General features: G+C 40.7%; 1 pseudogene; it reads right to left on the bottom strand.

Annotated features, from left to right (window-relative positions):
- Positions 1–1149: 1149 nt before the first annotated feature.
- LOC138822183 (myelin protein zero-like protein 3) lies at positions 1150–5381 on the bottom strand (annotated as a pseudogene).
- Positions 5382–17970: the final 12589 nt, after the last annotated feature.

Here is a 17970-nt window from a genome sequence, read left to right as displayed (position 1 = left end):
AATGTTACTAGAAAACAATTTTTTAAAAGTAAAAATTAAAAGAAGTTTTAGAAAAAAAATTTATGAAAGGTAAAAAAAAAAAATTCTTTGATTTTTTGGGCAGGGTTAGGAAAGTCCTGTATTTCCCTTGTGTCCATTACTAGCCTCTTGTTGGAGTCTCTGGTCTACTTGTGGTGTTTGATTTTCCTGTGGCTTGGTTGGTTTCTTAAGTCAGTTTGTTTGAGAAGGCACAAAAATGCTCTGCTTTACCCAGGATTTTGTGATCCTCCTCCCAGTATAGTTCAATGGGAGGGAAATCTGTTTTGAGTATCACAAGAGGGAGATGGCTGTTTCCTCTACTTTGGAGATGCTGTGATGAGGCTAGGTTCTGGGTAGAGTGGAGGCCTTTCAGTAAAAAGTAGATTTTCCCTGAAGGGTTAGCTCCTGAGACACTCACAGAGCCCAGCCTGGAGCCATTCTCAGGATTTATGTTTACTGAATTTCAATTGATTGTAGAGTCTGCTAAAGGGATGGACAGCCTGTCGCTCTGTTTCCTAGTGAAGAAAGCCACTCCTGGGTCTGACAGCCTGAGCTGGGTGACTTTTCCCTGGGTTGAGCTGAGTCTGGCACATCAGGTTAGGTCCTTGTGAGCTCCTAAATGACTCTAGTTTTCTTCCAAGGCCTGAGTTGGAGCTAGCAGCTCAGCCAGGCCCTTGTCAGTATCAAAGATGGAGATCTCTGGTAGTGGGGGATGAGAGGTGTCTTCCCTCCTCTTCTCTCTGAGAAGGAGTGAGGACGTCAGGCTTCTACTCACGCCGAGTCTTGGTTCCTGGGTTGTCTCTGGTCTGCTAACTGCCGGATGAAGATGATTGCTCCTTGTCGGTTCTTGCTGGTGTTGAATAGAATTTGCTCACCTGCCGAATCTGGCTCTTTCGTCCCGGACTCTCTGTGTTGCAGGTATGGCGGCTACGGCTGCCACCGCTGCAGCCAAAGCCACAGCCGCGATTACTGGCAAGTGCTCAGATCTGTCTCCTTGCCAGGATTTTCCCTCTCTGGTCTAACTCTCTGTACTGTGATGGCACACTTGTGATTCTCTGACTTAGGACTGTTCACTGGAACACTAAAACTGCTTTTTATGCGAGAGTTGTTTAACCTCCACTTTCTCCTCTGCTATCTTCCTGGAACTCCAAGAATTCTTCTTATAGCCCTCCGCTTTTTCATCCCTGCAGCCTTCTTTGATATTCTCACAAGCAGCAGAACAATAACTACTGCTGAGGGAATGAAAACAAGAATAGAAAGAAGGGCCACAGAGGACAGCATGGTACCAAAACCCCTTTCTGTGATTGTTAGTTCCGTCAGGGGGATGTCATGGTGCACATCTGGGAGATTCTTCACAGCACAGCTGAATGTCCTATTGTCCATCAGGTTAGGGTTGCTTATGCTTATGGATGCATCCCCTTTGTATACATTTCCATCCCAGGAGATCTGATCCAGAAAAGTGCCTGCTGTGGTTGGGTAATGGAAAGACTGATAGTGAAAAATAGATTTTGTGCAACTGCTGCTGGGAGGACGGTACTTACAGTCTATGGTCAGTTTGTCAGTGACATATGAAGATGACTTGAAGGTACATCTCAACTTGACATTTTCTCCAACATAACCTCGTATGTCAGCAGCTGCACTAATCCTGCAAGAGTAGGATGCCTATTAGGGCAGAGAAGGTGCAGCCCTAGCCTCAAGCGGCTCTGATCAGCAGCATCCCGGCTGCTCCTCAGGTACCTGCCTAATTCTTTCTGATGGAGGCATAGAATTCCATTGTGTATATTTTCTTGATCCATTCATATACTGAGGGGCATCTGGTTGGTTCCATATCTTAGTTTTGCTAAATAATGCTGCAATAAACATGGTTTTGCTGCCTTCCAAAGTGGTTGAACAAGTTTACACTCCCCCCAACAATGCAGGACGTTCCCTTTAAGCACATCCCCTCCAGCATCAGTTATTATTAAATTTGTTGATTATAGCCATTCAAACTTGGGTGAGGTGGAATCTCAACGTTGTCTTGATTTTCATTTCTTTTATGGCTAAAGAATTTGATCATTTCTTCATGTATCTATTGGCCATTCCTATTTCCTCTTCAGACCTTTTTCTTTAAGTCTTTAGCCCACTTATTTATCGGGCAGTTTTTCTTTGAGGATTTGTTTTTGGAGGGTTTAATTATTTGAGGTCTAATTATATGTTAGATATGAGATCCTTGTCCATTGTAAGCCTAGTGAAGATCTTCTCCAAATCCTTGGGCTTTCTCTTGATCTTGATAGCTATGTCCTTTGTCGTGCAGACGGTCTGCAGTTTCATGCAATCTCATTTGTCCAACCTTTCTTTGATTTTATGTGTGTCTGGGTCTTTATTAAGAAACTTTTGGCAAGTGCCAAGGAGCCCTGGAGTTTCTCCTTTTCCTTCCTGTAATGTTTTCATGGTATCTGCTTTTGCTCTAAGGTCTTTGATCCCTTTGGAGTTGATTCTTGTTCAGTGTGCTTTATAAGGGTCTAGTTTTAATTTTCTACAGGTGTGAAACAATATATGTTTTATAAGTCTTTGTCCATCTCTGTAGAGCCCTCCACAAGTTTATATGTATTTGTAGATTGGAAAAGGAAATAAGAGTTAAATCAGGACAGTTGGATGCTATGGTTTATAGGGCTCATTTGAGACCCTTTTAGACGGAATGTTAACTTTTTCCATCTGATGTACTACAGATGGCAGTCTTGGTACAGGAATTGAGTAGACTGCTATTGGATAGGAAGCTTGTACTGATTCCTCCTGACTTTCCCCTGAAGACAAGGAGGGTGAAGTAGCCATGGGCATGAATCCGTGTGGGATTTGCAATAAATATCTATTGACTGTGTATTTCTAATTTCTGTTGCCACAGGCAAATGAATGAACGGATTTTTCCTTTCGTACTTTAGCTGTAACTAGATATTTTTCATTTTCTAAATCTTATTTTATTGTGAAGATTCTATAGAAATGCTACAGATACATGAATAAGGCAATGAGTACATTTCTAGTCAAGCATTGTTACCCCTTCCCTTGTTTTTTTCTACTATCCCTTACCTTCCCCTCCACCCTTCCCTACCCAATGTTGTAAAGTTCATTTCTACCATACTGTCCTATGGATATCATTGTTGCAATGGGTCATCCTGTGTCCTTGTTTCAGCAATTTGTTATTTTGGTTCCCCTCCCCAAATTAGAAAAATGTATATACAAGGTGCACGGTATCAAAGTCAATTCAAAGTCAAATGGGGATATATCATAGGGGGAAGAATATACATAATATATTTAAAACAACAACAACAAATGAGCCCCAAAATATAGTAACTTGTTTATATACAACATTTAGTCTAAAACTCCTTAGACATCTTAAGTTTGGACTATTTCTTTTATTTTCTGCCAGTCCTGTGGTTTGAATTTGGGCACTCTACTGCTTAAGCCTCAGAGTGCCACTTTGAGCTTTTTCTGAGTAGTATATCTTATATAGAGTGTGATTACTTTTCAGCCTGGTCAGGTTTCAAATAATGATCCTTAGATCTCAGCCTCTTGAATATCTACGAGTACAAGCATGAGCCACCAGCACCTTGCTTGAATGATCCCACAGTTTTAACTACAGATTTTTCATATCCCCTACCAACTATGCTTCCTGATCCTTTTTTAAAGTTATCTCTAAATAGCTTATGGAGGATTTTGAGCATTGCTTAATCATTTATTCACTTTTATTAGTATATACTAGTTGCACACTCAGAGGTTTGATGGAGTTACTTCCACACACGCATATGATGTACTTGCTCATATTCACCCTACCTTCCCAGTGTCCAGCCCCTTAATTCAAGGCCCAGAACCACTGTACACATGCAAACATTCACTGACACTCTCAAACACACACACACACACACACACATACACACACACACACACACACACACACACACACACAGCAGAGCAATTAGCAAAGGATATAATGTGGACCAGGAACTGCAAGGAAACATGGGAGGGTAGATTGTCTTTTCCCAGTTCCTCTGCCTTCCTCCATTCTCTGCTTTTCCTTAGAACAATTCAAGCCTTACACAACTCACATCTGTCTGTTGTGAACAACCTGAGCCTGGATTCCAGTTTGCCATTCATAGGAAGCTGCCGTTGCTTGGATAGCTGGCCCTCAGAGTAAGCAGAGGCTCTCAGGTCATGTTTTATTTTTCCATGTGTAGTGTGAATGCAGGCCTTGAGACCGTAAGCAGTATCTTGAAGTGTATTGACATCTGTGTTGAGCTACAAGACTCACCTCAAAAAACAAGCAGAGGAAGTGGGATGCAAAGTACAAATCCTAAACCAATGGACCTATAGGTGACTGAAAGTCAATTTCCACATTACTGGAGTAAATACAAGGGCAAGTCCATTTGAAGAGGGGTCTCCAACCATTTCATGGGCCCACATGACATGTCTGGCAGAAAGCCACTTGTGTGTGTGTGTGTGTGTGTGTGTGTGTGTGTGTGTTTGTGTGTGTGTGTGTGTGTGTGTGTGTGTGTGTGTGTGTGTGTGTGTGTGTGCCTGAAGGCGGGTCTGGGGCTCAGGATCAGGCTGGGTGCTGCCTATCCTTATGCGTTTTTGCTCCAGCCGAGTGTTCTACCACCTCAGCCACAGCTCCACTTCTGGCTTTTTTGGTAGTTGATTAGAGATGAGAATCTGATGGACTTTCCCACCCAGGCAGGCTTCAACTGTGACCTTCAGATCCCAGCCTCCTGAGAAGCTAGTATTAAAGGAGGGAGGCACTGGCACCTGTAAAGAAGCCTCTTTTTTTGGGGGGGTTGTCCGTTCGTGGGGCCTGAACTCTGGGCCTGGATGCTGTCCCTCAGCTCTTCAGCTCAAGGCTAGCACTATACCACTTGAACCATAGTGCCACTTCTGGCATTTTTTCTGCTTATGTGGTGCTGAGGAATCGAACCCAGAGCCTCAAGCATGCAAAGCAATTGCTCCACCACTGAGCCACCTACCCAGCCCAAGGAAACCTCTTAAATAACAGATCTATTCATAGGGAGACAGTAAATGCCTCAGTCCAAGAGATGGTGTTGAGTTTTCATGTTTTAAAAGAATAATTACACTCAATAGCAAAGTATGAAGTAATATTGAAGGAAAGAAGACAACAAACTTTCATAAATCTGGGGTTGTGAAAGCCCATCGAACATGAGACTTTCATATAGGAATAACATCTATGTAGCAACACTGAGGCTCACCCATGTGGTCACATGTACTGTTTGAAGCCCTGTTCTCACATGATATGTTTCCAGAAATCTGGGATTCTGCTCTGTAGAAGATGTTTCCCAGTCACACTGGTAATTCTTAGTTCTGTTTTTCACACTTCTCATCCTTCATTCTTAGTATTATCCAAGTATCTTTTCCAATGCTGCTCCAGAAGATGCTTTCAATGTTACTGTAAGGATTCATTTAATAAGAGAAATATGTTTGAAGAACTTTAATACTTACATTAATAATATCATTACTAATAAAGACTAATATTCAAGAACTACTTTAAGATCAATAAAACATGATTTGGAACAGCTATGTGGCTTTGATATTAAAGCTGATAGCAGACATGTATTCCTAGACCATGATGAATCTGTATTTATTGCAATCTTACAATAAAAAAGTTCTTAAGAAAGAAAATGTCGCCGGGTGCTGGTGGCTCACGCCTGTAATCCTAGCTACTCAGGAGGCTGAGATCTGAGGATCGAGGTTCAAAGCCAGCCCAGGCAGGAGAGACCGTGAGACTCCTATCTCCAATAAACCACCAGAAAACCGGAAGTGGCGCTATAGCTCAAGTGGTAGAGCGCTCGCCTTGAGCTGAAGAGCTGAGGGACAGCGCCCAAGCCCAGAGTTCAAGCCCCACGACCGACAAAAAAAAAAAAAAAAAAAAAAAGAAAGAAAATGTCTTGATAATATAAGCAACCCAATAGTTGTTGAATAAGACATATATAGTGAGGACGTCTGTTGAGCTGGTACAAACTGGTTCTTGCTCTGAAAGCATCACCTATCTGTTCTGAGGGACAATCAGGGTTAAGAAGGGACACATGCTTCCAGATGACTGGTCTGCCTAGCATTAACTGCATAAGTCCATTCAGGCCCACAGCCCTATAACCAATATAGGACAATCTTCAGAACAGTCATCTTGTCTTTCAGATTCAAGCCTGTAATCCTAACTCATCAGCAGACTGATACCTGAGGATCACGGTTCAAAATCACCCTAGGCAGCAAAGTCTGCAAGATTCTTATCTCCAGTTAACCACAAAAAAGCCACAGTGAGAGGTATAAATTGAGAAAAAGGAAAGGGGTGTAATTGTCCCCCAAAAATGGATTCTTTACCTGACAACTGTTTAACTGACTTAACTGTTATCCCTCTGAACATCATCTTCCTAATAATATTTTTTTAAGAAAAGGAAAGATGGGGCTGGGAAGGTGGCTCAGTGGTAGAGTGTTTGCCTTGCATGCATGAGGCCCTGGATTCAATTGCTCATTACTACTTAAGCAGAAACAATGCTGGAAATCACGCTGTGGCTCAAGTGGTTGAGACTACCCTTCAGCTGAAGAGATGAGGGACAGTGCCCAAGCCTAGAATTCAGGCCCATAACTGGAAAAAAGGAACAAAGAAAAAGAACTAAAAAGGAAGAGAGTTGCTACCATGCTCAATGGCCAATCTTCTAATCCTAGCTATTCATGAGGTTGAGGATAAGTGATTGAAGCCAACTTGGGCAGGAAAGCCTGTACGAATTCTATTTCCAATTATGTCCAAAAAACTAGAAGTAGAATTGTGGTTCCAGTGGTGAAGTAGTAGCCTTGAGGGGAAAAAATAAACTTCAGGGATAGTGTCCATTTCCTGAGTGCAAGCCCCAGAATGGCACAGAAGAAAAGAAGAAAAGACATTATGAACTTGGTTTATCTGTAACTGTGATGCCTTTGTTACAGACCATTATGGACTGAAACTCTGAACACGGCATACTAGGTCTGGAATTTTTGTGCACAAAATGTGTGCATAACCATCTTAACTCCTTCGCTATCCTATAGTTGCAGGTTTCATTATCTTCTCACCATGGAAGAGGCTTCAGTATTTACTTTCTCTAGAATACCTGCTTCCTTGTCCTCTGCTCTTTACTCACTGACAGCATTATTTTACCTGAGAACACAAGGAGGAGAATTGGCAAGACCATGAAAGAAGGGAAGTTGCTAGAAGTGGGTGAGATGCTTGAGATAATGCCCAGGACCAGGTCAGAATTTTTTTGTGACGACTTGCCATGGTGTGTCAATCTTTATCAATATGCTGAGGGTACTTGGACATGAAGAGGAGGCCTCAATGCCTACTGGTGTCATTCAAACTACACAGATATAAGCCAGCTAATAATGCTCTCACTTTCCCAACATGGAGTTTTGGTCCGTGCGTGTCAAGGGAACTCAGGATCAAGCATGGACAGCTATCCACACATCAAGTTGTGACCTCTACATTGTTACAGCATTGAAAGCAGTTCAGCATGAATCACATGGAGCTTGTCAAAATCATTGAAGGGATGGGAAAGTGCTTCTATGTTGTATGGACCAAAGCAGACAGATCACCATACAAGTTTCCTTTCAGAGACCCCACTTCTGTTCAATGGCCAAGAGAACATACATGAAAAACTCCAGAATGAGGAGGTATGTATACCCCTATGTTTCTAAACTGGACCCTTCACTGCATGATTTCCCAGAGCTTATGGAAACAATGAAACTAAATCTCTCGAAGATCTGGCACTGAAGTCCCGCAGAGACCATTGCCTACATCTGTGAGGAGAGCATAGGAGTTAAAATGGCCTGTCAGAGAGGGGAATACCCACAGAGTGTCTTCACGACATCTCAGGCATCCAGGATTCAGATAATTTGGGGGAGGTAATGAAAGCCTCTTTGGTGTGGATGGTGAAACATTGAAGCAGTTGGGACAGAGGATGGGAAAGCCAGTTGAAGAGTACATGGGTCCCATCAAGTCCCAAGATGGGCAGATCTACTATCAAGACAGCTGGACATTGTGATGGATATGTTACATAACTGCTTTTGCTCATGGACAAGTCTTAGACACATGTTATACTGCAGCGACTCTGTTGTCTACTACCACAAATGCATGGAAGAGAGATAGAAACTTGATACAGTTGCTGACATCATCAAGATCATCCTAAGGAAGAACTTGATAGACATTATCATCTGATTGTGTGTCTGGGTGATGGATGGGGAGATGTGTATGTGTGGAAACTAGGGCTTAAACTTTGGGCCCTGAGCTTCTTTGGCTCAAGACTTGCACTATAGCTCTTAAGCCATAGCTCCACTTCCAACTATTGTGATATTTTATTGGAGTTTCACAAGTACTTACTTACAAGATAAACTTTAATTATGAGGTGATATGATTTTAAAGATGATATACTATACTACTATGCAAATGTAACAAATAAAAATGGGAGTCAAAAAGACACTCTAAGGACTATGTAGGAGGTTTTATGAAAGCCGTGAAGTTATATCTAAAAAAGTGTTATTAGAGACTTAAACAACAGTGCTAAATTTCTTGTACCGGATAAAAGAATGCAGTCAGTTATTTCTGTTTAAATGTCTAATATTATTTTTCTCTTTTTACTGTGTTTGTAATACATGCTATTAATATTAATAGGTGTATTGGACTCAAGCTGAGCTGTTGAATCTAGAAAAGTTTTGAGAGGTTGAACATCACCTCAATAGTACTCTGAAAGGTGACAGCTGGCCATGGAAGGGTTAAAACACAGCTCTGGAGAGGGTTAAACTATTGCCCCTTCCATAGTGCTTTAAAGGCCTTGAAACCTGGGGGATAAAAGAGAAGTCTCCTTTCTCAAAACAATAAGGGAAACAGTGTTACTCACTGTGGTGGCTCTGATTGTAATATTGATGCTTCATTTTTGCATGTATCCATGGTAACCTTCCCAGTGTGAATTCAAATAAATATGATTGCTTGTGTGACCTGGAGCCCAGGTGCCATTGAGCCTTGGTACCCCGGGTCCTCATTGATTTTGTTCTTTTTCTCTACACTTGTCTGTGTATTTTCTAATATTCTTCAGCTTGGTATCCAATTGCACTGCCTTGGGTTACAATTAGCGTCAAATAAGAATATTCTTGAACTGTAAAACATAAAAAGCTTGCAAACTTTCTTATCCCAAATGGCTTCAAACCACAATCCTCAGATCTAAGCCTTCTGAGTAGCTAGGATTACAGGCATGGGCCCCTGGCAACCAGCATGCATCAGAACACTTGATATCAGTGAGATCATTATTGGGGAATGTCTGCACATCTCAGTCCTCCTCAGATGTTCTTTCCTGTTGCTCAAGCAGAGTCAAAAACTTTCACTCTTTATGTTCAAAATCCTTGAGATTATTGAACTGACTTGCCCACCATGTACCTCCTTTCCGTAAATCAATATAAGGTTTTACTCCTTACCATCGATTAATTTTATTAACTAAATTAACTGGGATCCACACAGAGGTGACATGTCCTTTTCTGGATTGCATACTGTACACCTATGTTTTACTTTATCTAATACAGTTAACATTACTTACCTTGTTTGATGCTTCTTACTTTTCCCATATTTAATCCTTCTCATCTCTCTTTCCCTTGCACAGAGGGAAGAACCATTGGGAATGGTGAAGAGTGTGTTTTTAGTCATTCTCTGAAAAGCTTTACCAATGGATCCTGATTTCCAAGTCCTGTGTAACTGGCCTGTAAAATCTTGTTCTTTAATCTCTCCTCAGCTTACACAAATGACCAATTTTATCTAAAAAAGGCTATAGGAGATGAGTTTAGGAATTCGTTTCTGGTTATCAGTCAGGAATCCTTATTACCTGGTCACTGTGCATGAGTTGTTTCTGTTTCGTTTTTATTTGAATAGAACAAGCAGTGTGTACGATTAGTAGCAGAATTAGACTTACAAGTATTTTTTTTTTAATTCAGGGATAGCAGGCTCTCTTATTTGAACCACAGATCAACTTCTGCCCCACTTTCTTTTCTTTTGGTGGTAAATAGGGCAGTGTCCCACAGGAAGCCAAGGGAACTACACAGTATCCTTAAATCTGAGGACTGCAGTTCACAGTCAGCCTGGGCAGGAAAATTTATGAGCGTCTTATCTCCAACTAATCAGCAAAAAGTCAGAAGTGGAGCTGTGGCTGAAGTGGTACAGCAGCAACCTTGAGCATAAAAAAAGCTAAGTGAAAAACAGATCTAGCACTAAGAAAACCACAAAATAAATTTTTAAAAAAGTGGAAGAGAGCACAAAGAGTCTATTAAAAATGATAAAATGACCAAGAAACTGGTGGATCACACTTGTAATTCTACCTACTCAAAACACTGAAATTGAGGATCACCATTCCAAGCGAGCCAGGACAGGAAAGACCATTGTGTGTGTGTGTGTGTGTGTGTGTGTGTGTGTGTGTGTGTGTGTGTGTGTGTGTGTGTGTGTGTGTGTGTGTGTGTGTGTGCATGAGTGTGTCTGTGCCTTTCTGGGATATGAACTAAAAGTATTTGTTTGACCATGTCTGATCTTTTGGAGGTTAATTTGAGATAACAGACTCATGCACTTTCCTTGCTCCTGACGTTGAATCACAATCCGCACAATTCAGGACCCTATGTTAATCTCTATACTTACTTCCAGCTAAACACCAAAACCAAAAACTCAACCAAAGTGCAACTGTTTTCGAGCATGCTATCCTTCAGCAAGATTGGTGAGGCCCTCAAAACAAGCCAGAGAACCAACAAATAAACAAGTGAATGTATGTGAAGAAGAAAAGAGTCAATGAGTTTTTAAAATATAGACGCATACCTTTAATCCAATCTGAAATCTAAAGATCACAGTTCGAAGCCAGCCTGGGCAGGAAAGCCCAACTAACTTGAGTGTGCTAGGCATGGGCTAGAACTTGAGGGTTTTTGCTCAAGTTTAAAACTACTACTTACCGTCACATGTGGTTAAGTTGAGATGAGACTGATGGGCTTTCAAAGCCCAGACTGGCTTTAAACTGTAATCCTTAGATTTTAGGATACTGTGTAGTGCTATTGGTTTCCATGGGACTTTTATTGCCTATTAACCACCAAAAAAAAAAAAAAGATTGAAATTAAGCTAAGGCTCAAGTAGTAGAGCCCGCTAGCTTTGAAATGAAAAACAAAATACCCAAAACAAAACAATCCTCAGGGAGAGTAACTAGGCCTTGAATTCAAGCCTCCAGCCCCACCCAGCCCCCCCCCCCAAAAAAAAAAACCCTCAGGAGTAGAGTTTTTGTTCGTGCTAGCTTTGAGCAAAAAATAAAAGGATTCAAATGGTTTTTCTTTCTTGCTATTTTTCTTAACATATTTATAAGATGATTTCTTTGTTGCTTTGCATGTCCCTTCCCCATGATATAACCCTGTTTCACTGTATGTGATGTTGTTATAATTTGTGGAGGGGAAGGGAAAAAATTGTTTAAATAGGGATACAGGTGGACCCATTGCAACAATGAGATGTACAAGATGTTATGTCAAAAAACGAACTTTACAACTTTCGCATGGGGCAGGGGTGTGGGGGGATGGGAAAAGATGGGAAGGGGAAAGAGAGGAGGCAACAATGCTTGATAAGAAATGTACTCATTACCTTGCTCAAGTAATTGTAACCCCTCTGTACAGTATTTTCACAATTAAAAAAAAAGCCAAAACTCTCATGGACAGTGAAGTCAGTGAAGTAGTGTGGCCTAAATGTAGAGCTTGTTAGTTTTGATCTAAAAAACAAGCCAGGTGCCTCTGGCTCATGTCTATAATCCTCGCTACTCAGGAAGCTTAGATCTGAGGATGACAATTGGAAGCCAGCCTAGGTTGAAAAGTCCCCTGGTGACTGTTTTGTCCAACTAAGTAGAAGTGGCACTGTGGCTGAAAGTGGTAGTGTGCCTGCTTTGTCCCTGAAGGCCGGTGCGTAGACACTGAGTTCAAGCCCTACAACTGACAAAATCAATCAATCGATAAATTAATTAATTACTGAGCGTAAATGGGTATGCCCTAATAATAAAAGACATGAACTTTCAAAAAGGGGGAAGAGACAATCAAATAAATGAAAAGGTGCAAAACGGAGTATATTGAAGCTTTCTAAATAAAAATTGTAATCCTACCTGTTCAGAATGCTTATATCTGAGGACTGTGGTTCAAAGCCAGCCTGGGCAGGAGACATTTTACTGTGTTCAGTACTGAGGCTTGAACTTGCTATGCTTTGCTCATGGCTAGAGGTCTACTTCTTCCTACGTGTTGGGGCTTATTAGATATAATTGTCTCATTGACTTTGTTGCCCAAGACTGGCTTTGAACCATGATTCTCAAATTTCAGTCCTCTCTGTAATGCTCGTGGCTTGCTATTGATATTCTAATCTCCTATTAACCACAAAAGATGCAGAAGTTGAGCTATGGCTCAAGTAGTGAAACCAACTACCATTAAGGTAAACGTAAATAAAACCTCAGGGAGAGTCATCATGACTTAATTTCAAGACTTAACAACCACCACTCACTTAAACAAACAAACAAACAAAAAGAACCTCAGTCACAGTTACCTGAGTTTGAGCCCTAGAAGAAGAGCTACAAAAAAGAGAAACAGCCTGTAGTTTACCTGTGGTCAAAGTTGTAGAGCATGGTAGTTTCAAGAGGAAAGGCAAAACGGAGCATGAGAGCTAGTGTATAAGAACAAATGACAAAAAAAAAAAGAAATAATAAATAACTGAAAAGGTGAAAGAAGAGGTAATTAAAGATTTCTAAATGTTGACTCACACTTATAATCCTGAAGGCTAAGGTCGCTGAAATCTGTAGATCATGGTTCAAAGCCATCTTGGGCAGGAAAGTCCATGAAATTTCCTTCACTGTGTTCAGTTGAGGGACTAAAAGTTGAAGTGTTTTGCTCATGGCTACAGGTCTACTATCTTCTGCCTATTAGTGTTTGACTGGAGATAAGAGTCTCATGGACTTTCTTTCCAAGGCTGACTTTGATCTATAATGCTCCAATTTCAAGCCTCTCTTTACTGTCCTTGACTACCCATGGGACTCTTGCCTCATATTAACCACTTAAAAAAGGCAAAAGTTGAGCTGTGGCTCAAGTAGTATAGCCTTCAATTAAATAAGTAAATCAATAAAACCTCAGAAAGAAATGGGAGGGATGAGAGCGAAAGGCAGAACATCTTACAATAAGCAAAAGGAAAGAAATGTAAATATCACCTGGAAGAAATAATTGTATTGTCAAAGCTTATGGAATTGTATTGTCAAAGATTACAGAATTCACAAAATTTAGACCATGATAATGACAATTTACCTTCTGAAGGTTAAAATACATTTGTGATTTCAACTAAATATTACTTTTCCACAATACTCTGCAATAAGAAAAATTTATGTAATCACCTTGTCACAATAATAATATAAACCTCAGAAAGAGTCACTAGGAATTACTTTCAACCCCCAACTCAACAACCTTTCCCAACAAGGGCCACAAACAAAAATATACTATGAGCAGGAGCTGAGTTTTCACGCTCTGAGCAAAAGCCAAATGAAGCAAAAGGTAGACAGTGGTAGACCTAAGGCGCAAGTAATAAAGCAAGCTACTTTTTAATTTTAATTTTTATATTTTGTGAACATACTGTACAGAGGGGTTACAATTACATGGGCAAGATAATGAGTACATTTCTTACCAAGAATTTCAGCCTCCTCCTTTGTTTACTCTTCACATCCCTTCCCAGCCTCCCCCCTTCCCTCCCACCGAATACTCCCCCCCCCAGGACCAAAGTTGTAAAGTTCGTTTTCAACATGAAAACTTGTACTTCTCATTGTTGCAACAGGTCCACCTCTATCCTTAAACAACTTGTTTTTCCCCATCTCCTCCACAAATTATATCAGCATCAAATATAGTGAAAGCAGGGGTTATACTGTGGGGGAGGGACATACAAAGCAACAAAGAAATAATCTGATAAATGCATTAGAAACAAATGAATGAAAGAAAAAAAATTAAAATACATATCTAAGGGTTCATTTTCCTCACATTACATTATCTGACCTTTTCGGCTTGACTCATATATACACTTGATATTACAAATAAGGGAAACCATGGGACCTATGTTTCTTTGGGCTTGGCTACTTCACTAAATATAATTTTTTCCAAGTCTTTCCATTTTCTAATAAATGAGGCAATGTCATTCTTTCTGATGGAGGCATAGAATTCCAATGTGTATATATACCACATTTTCTTGATCCTTTCATCTACTGACGGTCATCTGGGTTGGTTCCATATCTTAGCTATGGTAAATAATGCTGCAATAAACATAGTTGTGCTGGTAGCTTTAGTGTGGTCTTGTTTGTAAACATTTGGGTAAATGCCCAAAAGTGGGATTGCTGGATCATAGGGTAGGTCTATGTGAAGTCTTTTGAGGAAACTCCATACTGCTTTCCAAAGTGGTTGAAAAAGTTTACACTCCCACCAACAATGCAGTAAGGTTCCGTTCTGTCCACATCCCCTCCAAAATCTGTTGTTGTTAGAGTTCTTGACTTTTGCCATTCTAATTGGAGTGAGGTGGTATCTCAGTGTTGTTTTGATTTGCATTTCTTTTATGGCTAGGGAGGTGGAACATTTCTTCATATGTCTATTAGCCCTCCTTTCTTCTTCAGAGAAGTTTCTCTTTAAGTCTATAGCCCACTTATTTATTGGGCAGTTGTTTCTTTGAGGATTTGTTATTGGGGGATTTAATTTTTTGAGTTCCAAGTATATTTTAGATATGAGACCCTTGTCTGTTTTATGGCTAGTGAAGATCTTCTCCCAATCCGTGGGCTTTCTATTTATCTTGCTAGGTATGTCCTTTTCCAATGCAGAATCTCTGCAACTTCATGTAATCCCATTTGTCCTACCTTTTTTTGATTTGTTGTGTTTCTGGGTCTCTATTAAGAAAATTTCAGCCTGTGCCAAGGAGACCTAGGGTTTCTCTTATTCTGTCCTGTAATGTTTCCAGAGTGTCTGCTTTGACACTGAGGTCTTTGATCCATTTGGAGTTGATTCTGGTGCAGGGTGATATATAAGTATCTAGCTTTAGTTTTCTACAAGTAGTTATCCAATTTTACCAGCGCTATTTACTGAAGAGGCTGACTTTCTTCCATTCTATTTTTTTAGCTCCATTATCGAACATTAGGTGGCTATAGGTCTTTAGGTTCATTTCTGGGTTTTCAATTCTATTCCATTGGTCCTGAGGTCTGTTCTTATGCCAGTACCAAGCTGTTTTGATTACTATGCCTTTAGAGTAGAGTTTGAAATTTGGTATTGATATTCTTCCAGCAGTTTTCTTTCCGTTGAGGAGCGTTTTTGCTATTGGGGTCTTTTAATGTTCCATATAAATTTTTGGATTGCCTCTTCTATTTCCTTGAAGAATGAGGTTGGAATTTTGATAGGTATCACGTTGAATTTTTAGATAGCCTGGAAAATATTGCCATTTTCACGATGTTAATCTTTCCAATCCAGAAGCATGGGAGGTTTTGCCATTTTCTAAGTTCTGTTTTGATTTCCTTTTTCAAGATTTTAAAGTTTTCATCATAGAGGTCCTTCACAACTTTGGTTAAGTTAATTCCTAGGTATTTAATTTTGGGGGTCTATTACAAATGGAGTTGCTTTCCTAATTTCAGCCACACTTTTCTCGTTGTTGGCATAAAGAAAGGCCATTGATTTTTGGGAGTTAATTTTATACCCTGCTACTTTGCCAAAGTTTTGAATCAGCTAAAGCAAGCTACTTTTAAGAGAAAAAAAAAAGAAAACCTGAGTATGAAGGCAAGGCCCTAATCCCCTGACTTCCCAGAATGGAAAGTGGATCAGTCACGGAATCCAACAGTTTGTGCTTATTCTTTGTATCACAGCTGAAAAATGCCCCTTCAGTTCTAGGCCCTCCAATCAGAAACGGAAGTTAGGCTTGTTCTTTGCTTCTGGCACACAAGTACGTTGTGTAGAAGAAACCTATCCTCTTGCTTCCTAGATTCCAGGGTTCAGCCTCTCTTGGGAATCACGGTGGGAGGTGGATGGCAGTGTGACAAGAGGTTCCAAATAGAGTGGCAACAATGCTAATGAACTTGCAGCTGGCAGCTGGATGCCAGGGCTAGGTGGCAACTTGTAGTGCCCTCTGATTACGCAGCAGTAGGGAGACTGACTTGGAGCACCTGCTGGCTCTGCCTATCAAGTCTACCCCACCACCAGAGGTATAAATGGGGATCTGAGTTGGCTGTGTCAGATTCCTGCTCCCCAATGCTACCCGTTTTCCTCTGTGCATACCACTGCTGAGGACACACATCCAAATTCTCTATAGCCTTGCACAATGAGGGAGATTGTGTACATACAGGCAGGCCAGAGTGGCATCCAGATTGGCGCAAAGATGAACATGGCATTGGACTAGGATCCTAGTCTCAAATATAGGGGGAGGAGGAGGAAGAGGACAGGGTTGGAGGGTGAAAAATGTGGTGGTCTTGGCTAGTCTGAGGTAGATGGGGCTCCATAGTAGTCCGTAACCTTCTGCAAATAAAGTCCCCTAGATAGCTTCCCCAATTTCCCTAATTTGTGTGGCCCAGGTGGGTGTGGTTTTTAAGTAAGGCTGGGGTAGTTTCAAATCCCTTGCATGACTTAGTCTTACCTGAGACTCAAGTCACTGTACTTAGTTTCCTGGAAGAGAATAATCCATTTGGGGTCTGGTTTGAATGAAAGGAATTCAGTGTCTTTGAGCTGACAGATACAGAGGATTCCCTTTCTGCTAACTGATGAGTGTCAGATAACTGAGAACAGTTCTTCCACCTTAATGGAAATTTCTCTGAGTTCTCATGCCTCATTTCAGCTCCCTTAAGTTGGTTGATCTCTAAATCAGTAATTGTTGGTGTATGCTCTGAGGACCCTTGGAGTTCTGGAGACACCTCTAGCTGAGTCTTCAAGATACTGCTTTGGCGGATGGCCAATAGACACATGAAGAAATGCTCAACCTCCCTAGCCATAAAAGAAATGCAAATCAAAACAACATTGAGGTACCACCTCACTAGAGTTAGAATGGCAAAAATCAAGAACTCTAACAACAAAAGATTCTGGAGGGGATGTGGATAGAAGGAAACCTTACTGCATTGTTGGTGGGAGTGTAAACTTGTTCAACCACTTTGAAAAGCAGTATGGAGTTTCCTCAAAAGACTTCACATAGAGATGCCCTATGACCCAGCAATCCCACTTTTGGGCATTTACCCAAATGTTTACAAACAAGACCACACTAAAGCTACCAGCACAACTATGTTTACTGCAGCATTATTTACCGTAGCTAAGATATGAAACCAACACAGATGACCGTCAGTAGATAATGGTTCAAGAAAATGGGGTATATATACACATTGGAATTCTATGGCTCCATCAGAAAGAATGACAAGAAAAACTTGGAAAAATTATATTAAGTGAAGTAAACCGGGCCCAAAGAAACATAGTTTCCCTTATTTGCAATATCTAGTATATGTATGAGTCAAGCTGAAAAGGTCAGATAATGTGATGTGAGGAAACTGAACCCTTAGATATGTATTTTAATGCTTTTTTCTTTCATTCATTTGTTTCTAATGCATTTATAAGATTATCTCTTTGTTTCTTTGTATGTCCCTCCGCCACAGTATAAACCCTGCTTTCACTATATTTGATGCTGATATAATTTGTGGAGGAGATGGGGAAAAACAAGTCGTTTAAGGATAGAGGTGGACCTGTTGCAACAATGAGAAGTACAAGTTGTCCTGTCGAAAACGAGCTTTACAACGTTGGTGCAGGAGGCGGGGAGAGGCTTGGGGGGAAGGCTGCGAAGGGATGTGAAGGGTAAACAAAGGAGGAGGCTGCAAAGCTTGATAAGAAATGTACACATTATCCTGCCCATGTAATTGTAACCCCTGTATACAGTAT

This window comes from Dipodomys merriami, unplaced genomic scaffold (assembly GCF_024711535.1).
Source record: "Dipodomys merriami isolate MVZ:Mamm:240054 unplaced genomic scaffold, mDipMer1.0.p SCAF_998, whole genome shotgun sequence".
Taxonomy (NCBI): Eukaryota; Metazoa; Chordata; class Mammalia; order Rodentia; family Heteromyidae; genus Dipodomys; species Dipodomys merriami.
The sequence above is the reverse complement of the archived record's forward strand: the minus strand, read 5'-3'. Positions and strand labels throughout refer to the sequence as shown.